We start from the raw sequence: 14,053 nt of genomic DNA on the forward strand, positions 1-14,053 counted from the left end.
GATCATCCCGACCAACCTTACGCACTGCACACATGAATGAGCTTAACTACACAATTTCTGCCTGCATCAAGCCCACAATTGTCCAGCTGAGCTCTTTTAGAGAGATATAACCTTGACTTAGTACTTAATTAATGGTATTACTGTTTGTTTTGAAATTTCTCTGTAGCTACAATCTACAGTTTCACTAATGTAGTGAACTAAATTTCCAGACGTAATACACAGGTGTCCTGTTTCTAAACTGATCCCTATGGTTCAAACGTTTAATAAATTCAATTTCAAGAGACTATTACTACTTCTAATCAGTCCTTGGGCCTGTTATCATAACCAAATTCTCCCTTATATCCAACAGGAAACATCATCAGAAGCTTAGAGCTTTCACTCAAGTTCTCTAACACTGGCCAGTTTATCCACAAAAAAAAACATAACGTAGAGCAAAAGGAGGAAGTGTTGAATACTGACTAGCAGAAATACACATGGAGAACACTCTTCAAAGTGTTACTGCAGCCTAGAGATCAATAATTCTGTGTTTGAGCTTGTCAAGTTATAACATTACACCTCATACACTGAACTTCTCAACATATCTATATCAAAGATGAGACAATGTCAAGAGTTCCCTTTGTTTCATGAAGTATGGTTTTGTAATTTACACATATCAGGGATCAGTTTTAACACAGACACATTAAATACTAGTAATACAGTCTTAAAATATCAAGTGCTGGAATTCATTTTCTTTATTTTAAGATACAAAGCCAGCTCTATATTACAAAAATCACACTTGTGAGACCATACATATGACACACAATTGAACAGCTGAGAAACAAAAGCTTTAAGGCTTAGAGATCTATCAGTGCTTGGCAACAGTGACCAAGGTGACACTGGCCTCATACTTATGTAGTCAGTATTGCTTACCTGGTTCTTTTAACTCCCAAGTGCAGAAGCTTTGGTGAGTTCTCTTTCGTGACTGTCATGACATGGATCATGCTGCCACATCTCTCATTTTGGATGTTTACTGGACCATAAACCTATTAAGCATCCTCAGACGCACTGCCACATATCTAGATATCTGTTCTAGTCTCGCTCATGGCAACAGATGATCTAACCAATCATGAGAAGAGGAAGGAAGGATATAAAAATATGAGAATATATCCAAGGAAGGGAAACAAGAATGATGAAAGGACAGGAGGGCATAGCTGAAGATGGATCATTTGGTTTGAAGGAGTCTGAGGGATGACGGCATTGCTGGCCACAGCTTCTGCAGGAGCAAAGAAAGATGTGCTGACCTCTTCTGTCTGGTGACACAAGGAAATGACTGAAAGCTCTGAAAGCAAATTTTAAGTCATACAGCTTTTATTTTTCAAATCATTTATTTATAGCTTGCCTGTACCCTACCCCTTGCCTCACTACTGTGATTACTTTAGGTGATCAAGAAATAGAGCAGTATAGTAAAACTACAAGTACGAGGTAGACAAAATTCAGCCTCTGAAAATATTTTGCTTCGACATTCATATCCCCATATGATTTAGTAATATAATAGAAAACAAATCAGCAGATTAAAGACATTTTTCTAGGTGAGGCCCATTTTGACAAGCAATACACATCTTTTCAGATACTTCCTTATTCATTCTTACGCAGAGGGCTGTAAAAAGGTGCATGTTTTACTGATTAGACAAAGATAAACTCTATTTAGGCTGAGTAAGCAGTTAAAACTTGTTCTTAATCCAGCTTTTAGGACATAAGGTCTGACAGATAAAAACTAGCGAACATATCACCATTTGAGAATAAGCTCAAACATGAAAGACACTTACTTTTAACTAATGAAAGTAATATTAATTGGTATTGCATTCGCAGTTGAGGTGTGCTGCTGGAATGCAGACAAGCACAGATTATTCACAACAGAGGACAGGCAGTGATTTTGAAATGTTAATTAGAAACACAAGGGATATGTGAACAAGAAGTCGAGAAAAATGAATGTGCTGATTGTGAGAAAAAGAGAAAGCTTTTAGAACAAAGCATCCAGAATAACACTTCCAGTAAAATTGAAAACATACCATTGGCAGAATAGAGCAAACACCTACAGAAAACTTCAATTATGCAGTGCGCTGACCACAGAGCCACCTTCCCACAGCACAGCAGCTACAGACTCACCAGGTTTGCTAATGGCCAACTGCACCTCCTACAGGTATCGGTAAGAGCCTTCTTTGGTGGACTGGTAGTTGGGGAAAGGGATATCAGATATGGTTTTATCTTTAGTCAGATAAATTGCATGACTATCATTAAACTGAAGGAACTGTAAACTAACATTCATGGCAGTAATAACATAGGAACATTTTGCTACCTGGATTTTTGGAAAAGATCCAAAACAATATTTGAACTTTAAATGTAAAGATGCAGGAGATACCAAGTAACAGTTTTCTTCTCTTGGCTTCTATTGAATCTGACAGACGTATGAATTCTGACACAATTTCACTTTCCCTACTAATATTCTCATGCACTTTCTGCTGTGATTTCTTTTTTAAAGCTTCGCTCAAACCACAAAAAACCCAAAAAACTTAGAAATCAGTAGCAAGTGAACCTGATTCTAATGTGGGTTACTGTGAGTTGTAACATCAATTTAATCCCACTGAGATTAATGAAACACAACAGAAGAAGTGAAAAGCATCAGAAACTTCTCTGTATATCCTTACATGGAGCTCCATGCAAAAGGGAAGGTGAGTGAAAGGTAAAACTGATTTCCCCATTTTCTACTGTGATATAATATAGACAAGTCTGAAAAAAAAAAAAAACCCTTTTCTTATGTAAAGAAACAACTTCAGTGTTGTTTCACTTCCAAAACATGAAATAAAAGGCAGCTACGCATAGGCAAAAGTTGTTTATTTTCCTACAAAACAGCAGCTTGGAAGCTCATATATAGAGTGGAAAGGTTGTTAATTTACAGTTTTAGATTGCTTTAGAGAGTGAAATTCCAGAATCATCTCACAACCCTACTGCTTATTCAGCTATACCACCTAGTTATTTTTGTTTTACTGATCTCCATGGAACAAGGCCAAGTCAGTCTCCGTTTTTCTCTCCCCTATTAATGCAAATTTAAGGGTCGAGGAGGGAAGATTGCACAGTTTTAAACTGCTTGAACTGTGGGACTGGAGCACATCCGCACATGCAGAATGGTTGACTGAAAGTGACACCAAAATTAATATGCATGCTTATTTCCTTAACAAAGAGAACTTGCTTAGGAATCTGCATTTACTTTTAGTTTTACTGACACAAGTAAACTCGTTAGCAGACCAACTATGGGGTAAATAAGAAAAGACTTCAGCTGGTATCATAGTAAATTCCACACAGTTGCAGAATGCAGCAGATAATTTCATTTAAAATACACGTCAATTTGTTGTAACACAACACACCAATGCAATGTAATACCAACAAAAGGGGCTGTTCTGAAAAAAATCTTTACAATTAAACACTTTCTGGATTTTATCAATTTTTTTTTTTAAATGCATGAGAATCATCAATTTTGTTACATTTTCAAATAAGACAGTTGAAGGCCAGAACTGGAGGATTCCACAGTTATCACAAATAAAATTAATCTTTTAGAATTCAAACTGCGATAGATTCTATTTGTATCTCATTTCATCTATTACAATTAATGGATTATAGAAGAACAGTTACAGAATACATTAACTACATTTTAATGTAGTCATGAAAATTGTATTATCATAGTCCGTCAGTTTTGTATGTAAGACTCCTATAAAGCTTCATTGTTTCAGTAGGTGACACTGAAATTACATTATTTTATATCTAAGATAATTGTTAAAGACTGACCTTCACAAAGAACTATTTTTGCTTATGTACATTAAAAACATATGGGTATAAATATATATACATACACAAACAGTAGATCATCTATGCATCAGTGAAGACAGCAAAGTAACAGAAGTTACAAGAAAATACCCATTAAAAGAACCCATTCTGCTTGATTTGAAAGTAATATATTCTACAGTAATCAGTTTTCTGAGGGAATTCTGCAGTTGTCAGAACTTTAAGCTTCAAGACAAGATAACAGACGTATTATTGCAAGTTAAAGCTCTCATACTTGTTGAGCATGTAGGACACCAATAACTTGACACAAGGTTTTCAAATGTGTGAGAGTGCAGAATGGAAACGTGCTCAATGGGATTGACCAGAGGACCACAAACTCATGCTTGCAAGACTTCCACACCAAATTTGCTCCACATCTGATCGACCTGTGGCAAAACCCCACTGAGTCTGAGTTTAACACAGCCTCACTGCACAAGCTCTCCCTGGTGCTCTATGGCAGCATAGAACACTTGGAGTACTCAGTGTACCAGCATGCAGCCATGCTCCTCTTGCTTACAGTAATAATCAACGTAATTGTGCCCTGCTGCTTTAAAGCTGTTGTCTACATCTATGAATCTCTGCATTGCTGTGCTCCTTGTTGATAACGTACATAATATAGTAATACAAAGCAGGTCTATGGATAACTCAGTGAAGAGCATCTTTCTTAGTCAAGGGCATGTACTTCGGGTATCACCTGCCAGAATCCACTGAAAGCCAGTAAGAGCAGTCACCACTTTTTAGAAGACATTTCTACAAATTGAAGCACACCTTTCACAGAATAGCAGAATGGCCCAGGTTGGAAGGGACCCCAAGGATCATGAATCTCCAATCCCCCACATTTAACACTAGACCAGGCTGCCCAGGGCCCCATCCAACCTGGCCTTGAACACCTCTCCAGGGACAGGGTATCCACAACTTCTCTGGGCAGCTTGTTCCAGCACCTTACCACTCTCATAGTAAAGAACTTTCACCATGCTCCTCCTCAAAAGAGGAAATACATGAGTCATTACATGTCAATTTGAGTTTCTGAAATGGAAAAAGAGTTGTGCCCCTGCAGAACCATCACTACTGATTTTATATGGGAAGGCATTCACAAATTCCTAGAGAGGGTTACGATAAAAAAAATACCATACCAACTAACCTAGGGCTAAGTGTTCCAGGTTAAAAAGAGTAGCAAACATCTGAAATGTCCAAGAATTACCATTTCCCCCTGCCCTGCTTAGTTCAAATGCCAACTGACTAGTCTTATGACTGTCATATACACAGGTACACTCACTGTGCCCACAAGTGGCTTCAGTGCCTTAGTGAACCTTAACCTGCCATAAAACTAAAAGCAAGAGCACAATATTATTGGCCTGCTTTTTCAGCTCAGTGGTCATTTTGTGTTTAGTGCGTCAGTCCAACAGATAGAGCCCAGTTCACATGACCTTTTTTTCTGCAGCAGGTAAAAGAAATGGTTTCCATTTACAGCATAAACCAATCTCAGCATCACAGGACACTGAAGATGATGTATTGAGGATGAATGTAAGCTAAGCAACTTTAGGGTGTTTTATGATGTTACCTATACTCTAGGTTAATATGAGATTTTTATATTGGTACATTACTGCATCTGGGGCCACTGGAGCTATGCTGCAACTTCTTTACCAGATTGCAGTATATTTCTTCACAGTTCCTACCTACTTTCAAATTTAAGCAAGCCCAGGGGAATGCAGCCATTCGGTATTTGTGTTGATAGCCTAGCTGCTTTGCTGTCATTTCTCTCAAGAGAACTTGTTAGGTGTAATACCTCTAAGAAAAGGTTTAAGTAACACTTTGTTCCAAGACCTGAGAAAAATAAAAATAATTTTAATTATGTTCTCATTTCAATATCACGCCACCTTCTTTACTATGACAACCAACTACATTTCATACTGCAACTGATTTTGAAAAAAAAAAAAAAAAGAAAAAGAAAAAATCCCAGCAAGCTCCTTCAGGTAGGAAAGCAGCTTTATTTATTCAGCACTAGGTATCTGAAATGGCTGTCATAAAGGAAGTATAAAAAACATTTGAACAGATAGTTCTTACTGGAAAAAAAAAAAAGGACGAGAAAAAAATCTGAAGCATAGCTTGAAGACAACTCATAAGAACGTTTTCATTTGTCAAGCTTCACCTGATCCTAACGTATAGGAAAAACATGAATGAAAAATACTGGGGAAGAAAGACAGCATGCTTCCCACAGAACAAATGCTGTTGAAAAGCAAAAAACTCTATTAGTTCTTACTGCAAATGTATTATTATAAATTTTACAGAACTGTCAACAATTTAAACCTAAAATGCCAATGGCTACAACCCCCATTTTCGGCTCTGTCTCTACTAAGCACTTCAGTATATTTCTACTAGTTGTGTGTCAATACATAGGCACTAGGCAAATTTTTTGTTATATTTGTGTAGAGGAGAAAGGAACTAACAGCTAAATGAAGAACTGAGCATAGAAGCAGAAAAACACAGAAGAAATTGGATTAAATAAGCTTTAGAAGCCTTGAAAGGAAATGGAAAGTACTTATTACTTACATTGTAAAGGGGAAAGAAAAAAAGAGTATACTTATTTATTTTTGGCACTGCGGTTTGTAGGTAGGAAAAGCATCCTCTTATGTTTTAAAGGAAAAGTTCTATAGTGATGCACCAAAAAGATGTCTTTCAGATGAGGTAAATTGAGCTCATGAAATTATACTTTTGAAATGCCATCTATCATTTTGTGAAAGATTCATCTCACAAGTGTTGACTAAAACAATGATAGTACTGCCTAGGATAAAGGATCCTATTTACCTCAACGCGTCATACTTCATAAAAATAACATCCAAGATAAAGCTGTAATAAATGCTAGTCAGTCAACTCAAAGCAAATCAGTGAAGTCTGTAACAACAAAGTCAGCAATTCTCAGAGCAGAAGGTTTTAACAGAGTAGGCACAGATGATTTCAATGAAAGGCACACAGACTCTGAGGAACAGAGGTGAAAACAGCAAAAATTAACCCTTGAATCTTCCTAAAAAACAATGGACCTGCCTACCCTAAATCTGATCAACTCTATCTTTAAACAAACCACTGAAATGTGAGGTTTTTAAATTCAATTTTGTGAAGCATTACATGTTTAATATCCTCATTGTAGAAGCTGAAACCCCAGTTACTTTTATTATGGCATTATTTATGCATATCACTCTAAAAGTAATACCTCCTATTTGTTTCCATGGAAACTACAACAAATACAAAAGAGGAGACCCTAAACCCTCTCTGGGCAGCCTGTGTCATTACAGTCTCTGTCACAGCATAGAAATGTTTCCCAGTGCTCAGAGGGAACATTGTGTCCCAGCTTAGGTTCATTGCCTCTCATCCTGGCACCAGGCACCACTGAAAAGAACCTGTCCTCATCCTTTCAGAACTCTCCTTTCAGGTGTTAATGGACATTCAAGAGATTCCCTCAGAGCTTCCTCCTCTCTGAGCTGAGCAGTCCCAGCTCTCTCAGCCTTTCCTAAAGGAAGAGGTGCTCCAATCCTTTCAGCATCTTTGATAGCCCTGTGCTGGGCACTATCATTCATTTATTTTCTTACAGTAACACAGGTCTATTTGTTAGCATAAATACTTTGGAACAAAGTTTTAAACCATTTTGTTTTAGCAAATGTGAAAAACCCAGTAGCAATTATCATTTATTTGTTGCTTAAACAAATACTATGATTTCATGGGGGAAAAAATGCATTAGGTCCTGCCAACACTTTTGAACACTGAAACTATTCCCAAGATGTTCTTGCTAAAATAATGACTTGAGGATATTAGTGAAAAATACTTCCCTGCACTCCAAGTATACTCTGCATATATGAGCATCCTACAAGCATTTCAAGTCACTGTTTGACTAAAGACTCTTTCAGAACTTAGGGGTCAGCACACGTACTTCCTTCTCTGCTTTTGCTTTGGTGATTACACAGAAAAACTACTTTATCATTATGGTACTTCATGGCATTTTCCTTTATAGTTAGAGGGATTTTCTGATTGTTAGTTTCCAACCATTAACACATTACAGATAGAAGGAACTGAAAGAATGATCAATTAAGCAAGCGATTAGCCTTGCCCCATCCAGCCTTTAAAATTAAGGGGCTCAGGCTTGATCAACATACAACAGAAATGTGCAAGAGTTGTTTTACCTCCTTATTCTCGCATGAATAACGAGTTACCCTAAACCAACTGATTTGGCCATGGGAGGAAGCAGCTAAAAAGTATTAGCATTATCTTGTGGGTAACTTCTGCTTCTTTTTATTTTCTGCTATGAATTCTACTACAATGCTGGAAGCACCTAAGCCATCTTGAAGCTTACAAGACTGTTTAGAAGAAACCGTTTAGATAATACGGTTATTTTTGGGGTTTTTTTTTCCTAAACTGCTAAGAGACAGCAAAGCAAGAGCACCAAGTACCCTCAAATAAAAGAGGTTGAGAAACTATTTCTTTACGAGTTATCTCACAGAAGTCTGGGGAATAATACAGTCACTCAAGTGATAACAGTGCAAGTTGGAAGAGGTGCTGGAAACCAGCCTATCCAAATTAGAACGACTTCTCAGATTTTTAAAATCAATCTTCTAAAAGTGAAATAGTAAAAACTTTATTAACTAACTCATGAATACTGACTCCACCAAATTGTGGATTTTCCCTACTTGACCGGGTTATTCTACCTTACTTCACTCCTCTTTTTCTGTCGTTTTTTCTGCTTCTATGTATATGTGCCATCTAATGCCATGAAATCATATCCTTGGGGATTATGAAGGGTCTGCAATTCATCTCACTGATTTATAAGATCTGCGAGTCCCCAACACCTAGAAGTATGGCACCTTTATTAATTTCAATAGGAAAAACATATATTTGTATGAAAGGAGGTTGAAAGAATATTCTTAGTTCACAAGTCAAACAAATAAATTACTGTTGTCATCATGAAGAGTCCAGTCACTGGAAAAAACAATCAGTTACAATGAAATTTTAGTATTTGTAACATTTTAATTTGCAGCGTAAGGACATAACTGATTCAGAAAGAAATAGCTCTCGGTTCAATTCCCTCTTCCCTTGTTCCTAACTGAAAGTAAGTTTACTGGAAATATTAGCAGTACAGCACTGTCTGGTACACTAGACAGGAAAGGCTCCCACTGGAGTGAATACTCCATGCCTTTGGCTTTTCCTAGGTTCATTTCCTACTTGCAAGCTTCTAGTCAACTAAATAAGCAGTAGTGTTAGTGTATTTTATTATTATGCTTGTTATTCGATGGAGATCTTAATCTTTCACTGAAGTCAGAATATAACCCATGGTAATTTTGCTAATCAGTACCATTTCATCAGTTTCTTGTAGGGACCATCCAGCAGTCGGTAGAAATCTCGTGATTCTGACCACTATATGGAAGCAATTCTCATACATGCAATCATCTGGAGTACAGAGATTTACAAATGCGTAACTATGCATCAGAATATGTTCATCTTAACAGAAGAAGCTGGGACAAATCAATGCCTGCATCATTATGAAGCTAAGTATCCTTATTATACGCAGAGATTTGCTGGTAGTTAAGTCTGAGCTTCTGCAAATCTGCCTAATCATATTTAGCCCATACCTTGCTAGATAGAAATCTAGAGCACTTTCTCTTTGCAGCATAGTTTTATTCACAAATGCATGCTCATTCAGATTAGAAATGCTACAGGCTTCTATATAGATTTACCTAAAAACAATGTACTGTATTGTTGAAGTCAAATATATGGAGGGAAGGAGGCTGGGGAATATGTAGAGTTCCATCTCATTTTTCATTTCAAGTTTTCCTTCCCACTTTGTTTACAGTAACAGTAATAATTAATTACATGAACAACAGTTCTGAACTGTCTGGTTTATTCAGTGAAATTATGTTATCGGTTTTCATACTGCCAGAACTCATTTTCTATCTTTGTACAGGATTCAGGTCTCAGAATATATTGTAGGAGAAAAAAAGGAAGGGTGAGCAGCCCACCATGGATGATGGATTATTAGAGATGGCCTTAGAGAACCCAATAATCCAGGTGTTTGTACTACCATGTAGATAAAGGAGATTCTGTTCAAAGTACAAAGTAAGAGTGTTCATAAATTAACAAAGTATGATTTTTAGTTGAGTGAAAAAACTTGACTGACAGTTAACAGTTACTTTAAGTATATGATAACGTGGCTGACATTTGTAATCTTCCATCTGAAGATCAAAACTGCCAAGTTTAAAATGCATAAGTATCTGACAAATATGTATATACTAATGCCAAGACAGGGCTGCTGTGTAGACCTGATCAGGCAACCTTACAATCAAGCATACAAAACTAACAGCTATGTTACTTTCCTCTGTTCATAGTCTTTGAACAAGACCATGATTAGAAATAGGGATTAACTTCAGTAACTTTTAAAAATGTTAAAAATAACATGCACTGAAATAGAGACTTAGTGCTGTCTAGCAGATTGCAAAGTGTGTGAATTCCTATTTAAGAATCCCTTCAGAATTATTCAGACAAAACATTACAGAACAATTTCTACTACATAGCATGTATTTACTTTTTAACACAATAGAAAGCAGTAAGCTCTTAGTACTATTTGCAGGTTACGTTTCTTACACATTGCACTTTACTGGTATGTCTGGTATAAGACATCTGGAAAATGCATGGAGACCAAAAATTACTTAAGAGTAGCACTGTGTTTGTCATTAAAACCCTTTAACTCCTCTTTGAAAGATCACGAGCAATTCTGTACATGTTAATGAGGTTCTCTTTCACAGCAGTTTCAGTAAAACACTCCATACACTTTTGAATGCTGTTACAAAACTGAAGTTCAAGCAGAAAATTAAAAACTCTCCAAAACTGACAGTAGATTAGATACTTCCCAGCATTGAAATTATCTCAAGTAGTTCTTATAATGAAATTCTAAGTGATATCCATTCTTATGCTAATACTTTTGCACTTAACGGGTTCATTGATAATACTCATTAGATTCATTTACTCAGCCAGCACCTACACAACAGCAGTTTATTTTCAATATGCTTAAAGGCAGCAATATGTCCTCTAATAACTATATAACATACACTGAAAGGAAATAGGAAGTAATAAATAAAAATTGAGAGAAAGAATACCATCTACTTGGAATCATATACTCTTTAGAAACAACTGAAAACCAGCTATATATATATATATATATTATATACGTATAGTACTGCTGCATGCAACATTTCCAAGTAATTACCATAAATCACAAATATGCCTATGTAAAAGAAACTACAAAGCAGAACCATTATGTTAGTGGAATTCTCCAGGGTGGTTCACGATATGCAACTTTGATATATCCTTGCCAGGTAATTGGTAAGCATTTCTAACATTTCATCCTTTCTAAGCACTGAAAAGGTAATATTATTTAACTGGTACACAGGTGTTAACACGAGGTCATAAAATCCAGGGAGCTTACCCTCGGTCACCAGAAAGAAGCCCAGATCCAAAAGTTATTTCCAACGTCCAGACAAGAAATCTGAAAAAGAGAATAACAAAGGGTTTGTGACAAACCTGACACACAGTACTCCCAAAGAAGTAAAATCAATTGTGACATTTTTCATTTATTTGTAAATGCCTCTTCAGCAGCATGCTCACTCAGAACGACAACTGACTCTTATAGAATAGGGGAGGTGATGGTAAAATAGAGAAATCCTGACAGTTACTTTAATGAGATTCTGCATTAGGACCACTCTAACACTTTCCTTCAACAAGGAGTATGCCCTTCGCTTTCAATCTGCTACTCCCCAATTTGGAAAGCATTAGCACTATGAAAAACTCCACTCAGCCTCCTCTAAACAGCATCACAGCTCTTATTCCTACCTTATTCACTATCTCACTAAAAAGTTATGTATGGAAACCACCTCACAGTTTTAACTACAAATAAGTAGCATAGAGCAAAATTAACCTTCATTTTGCATGGTAGTGAAGGAGTTAGGCTCTTGAAACTGACCTTATTCAACAAAAAAATATTGATGTTAAGAAATAGCAAGCCCACAAAGCATTCCTACTCACTCTAGGAACTCCCCTATGTTCACATTTTTCACATTGCAAGACTAGGCTAATTTTTAACAGGACATGAAACTTGCCCCACAGATACCGTGAAAACAATCAGAAGCAGGGGGGATTTTAATAATTGTAGCCATGCACAGCTGCATATTATTTCAGGAAGAAGCCATACACCAGAGGACCTAGCGCTCTGGGATATCTCCAGTTTGAACCATCTCATTCCCAAGCTTTCCACCAATAACCCTTCCTCACAGGTGAAACATGCTGCGTAGTACTACTTCACACATTATCTTTCAATGGGAGCGGTACCTCTCATGACAGCATCAGGTAGCACTAGTACTTCATCCTCACAAGTTCCAAAGCAGTAGCAACCACTTTGCTTGACAATCTTAAGAAAAGCAGTGCAGTAATCTACACTCAGGAAATACTTTCATTTGACAATTCAGCTGCTTCTAAAAAAGTCCAGAGCTTTTTAGAGTATGGCAGAGATTTCCAAGGAAACCATTTTTGGCACCATCAGCTTGAGGATGCAGACAAATTGTTACTTCAAAGTGTTCTGTACAATCCTCATTGGTCTATGGGGTCTTAAAAAAGAAAAAAGGTTCCATTGCTAGAATCAAGGACAGAGATTCATTTTCAGTATTAGCTCATGTTTTCTCTTACTGAAGATTCACTCTTCACAGAAACATTCTAAAATCAGCATAACAAAGCCTAGCAATACGCTAAGTCACCTCCTGAGCAAATCAATCCCAGTTAACAAAAATAAAGTACTTCAAAACAAGTTCTCTGGCAGTTTGTGATTAATATCAGTTCTCATCAGTTAGAAGACCATTCATATTTCATTCTTAGAAGTGTACTGTTACTCTGAGCAACCTTTCACATTTGGATGGAAAGCAGGAAAGGCCAGATTCTGACCTCTGCTCCAGTACAGGAGCACCAATGAAATCTAATGAAGTCAACAGGCATTTACTCCAGAAAGGGAAAAAAAAAATAAAAATTACTATTTAGCTCTGAGAAGGGCTGCTTTATAATTCAGACAGGTGATCTGGAGGCACAGCAGAGCAATAATGACTAACATCACATACTAGAGGGAGTATAAATTTTAATGATACCACTCATAAAACCCACATTTTAAAGGTTACAAAACAGAAACAAGCTTACAAAGGAAACATATAAATCATTCAAGGTGTCGGGTTCTTGCTCCTTAGCTATTTTTAAGAATTAACAGCCTGTCCATCACTAAATAAACTAGAATGCATTGCACCTATTTACACAGGGCTGAAAAGTAGCTTACGCTGGAGTTCAGCAAGCACACTGCACTATAACCTCCACTCTTAGCAATGCAAGAGTCATGATCATTTGTACCTTCATCATTTTAGTCATAAGTCAATAAGAATAAACAGAATCACTTGTCTAAATATGAGGGAATTCGGCCAAGATCACAACACATAATTACTATAAATAGGCCAGGTAAGTTACATCAGTATTTCATATTCAGTCGTGTGTATGCCCACTACCATTTGTTCATACATATTTCTTTGTGTTCCCTTAAGTTTCCTTAATGGGATCAACATCAGACTGGATCCCAGGTGTTTGGAGACAGTAAACATCAAGGGGACATACACAAGAACGATGAAGTCCATTAAAACACAGGAGCATTCACTGTATTTCATTCTGGATTTGTCCAACCTTCACTTGCAAGCTTTATTCCCCTGCATATAAAATTAAAGCTCACCCAAAAAACTGCTGTGTCATTTATCAAGGAACTGAGGTGGGTTTCTGAACAAGTCATAGTGCACGAGCATTATACTCCCAGTTATCTGCAGCATAAATTGACTTAATTTATTAGCAAGCGCGAGTAAAATTAACTATAATTCATATACAACTGTTATTAAAATCAGCTAAATCAAACATTAACTGTAGGTCCAATATGCAAATAGAAACAAATAACACCATTCTAAATAAACAAAACTAATTAACCATTCCTAATCCTCCTACCAAAAGCCAATGCAACATTAATCCTATCTACTCTTCATTACCTAGCAAACTCCTTTTTCATTATTCATGACTAGAGCATCCTCCTTGCAGCATTAAGTGCAGAATTCTACCAGCATAAAGGTTTGGTCAAATTTCAATTACACTA

The 14,053-nt window shown here is 36.8% G+C and overlaps 1 protein-coding gene and 1 long non-coding RNA gene across 11 annotated transcripts in view; one reads left to right on the forward strand and one right to left on the reverse strand.

Moving 5' to 3' along the window:
• Nucleotides 1-14,053, reverse strand: part of NAALADL2 (N-acetylated alpha-linked acidic dipeptidase like 2) — a 379,774-nt gene that overhangs the window by 346,713 nt on the left and 19,008 nt on the right. For all 10 annotated transcript variants that reach the window (XM_040705739.2, XM_040705733.2, XM_040705736.2 and 7 more), the window contains exon 2: nucleotides 11,321-11,380. The gene's annotated coding sequence lies outside the window, so the exon portion shown is untranslated. The remainder of the gene's footprint in view (nucleotides 1-11,320; nucleotides 11,381-14,053) is intronic.
• LOC124417102 lies at nucleotides 878-11,686 on the forward strand. The gene is made up of 3 exons (XR_006930998.1): nucleotides 878-943; nucleotides 2,519-2,708; nucleotides 9,205-11,686. It is a non-coding gene; the product is annotated as an uncharacterized LOC124417102 (long non-coding RNA).

The sequence above is a fragment of the Gallus gallus genome, chromosome 9 (genome assembly GCF_016699485.2).
Source record: "Gallus gallus isolate bGalGal1 chromosome 9, bGalGal1.mat.broiler.GRCg7b, whole genome shotgun sequence".
NCBI classification, from domain to species: Eukaryota; Metazoa; Chordata; class Aves; order Galliformes; family Phasianidae; genus Gallus; species Gallus gallus.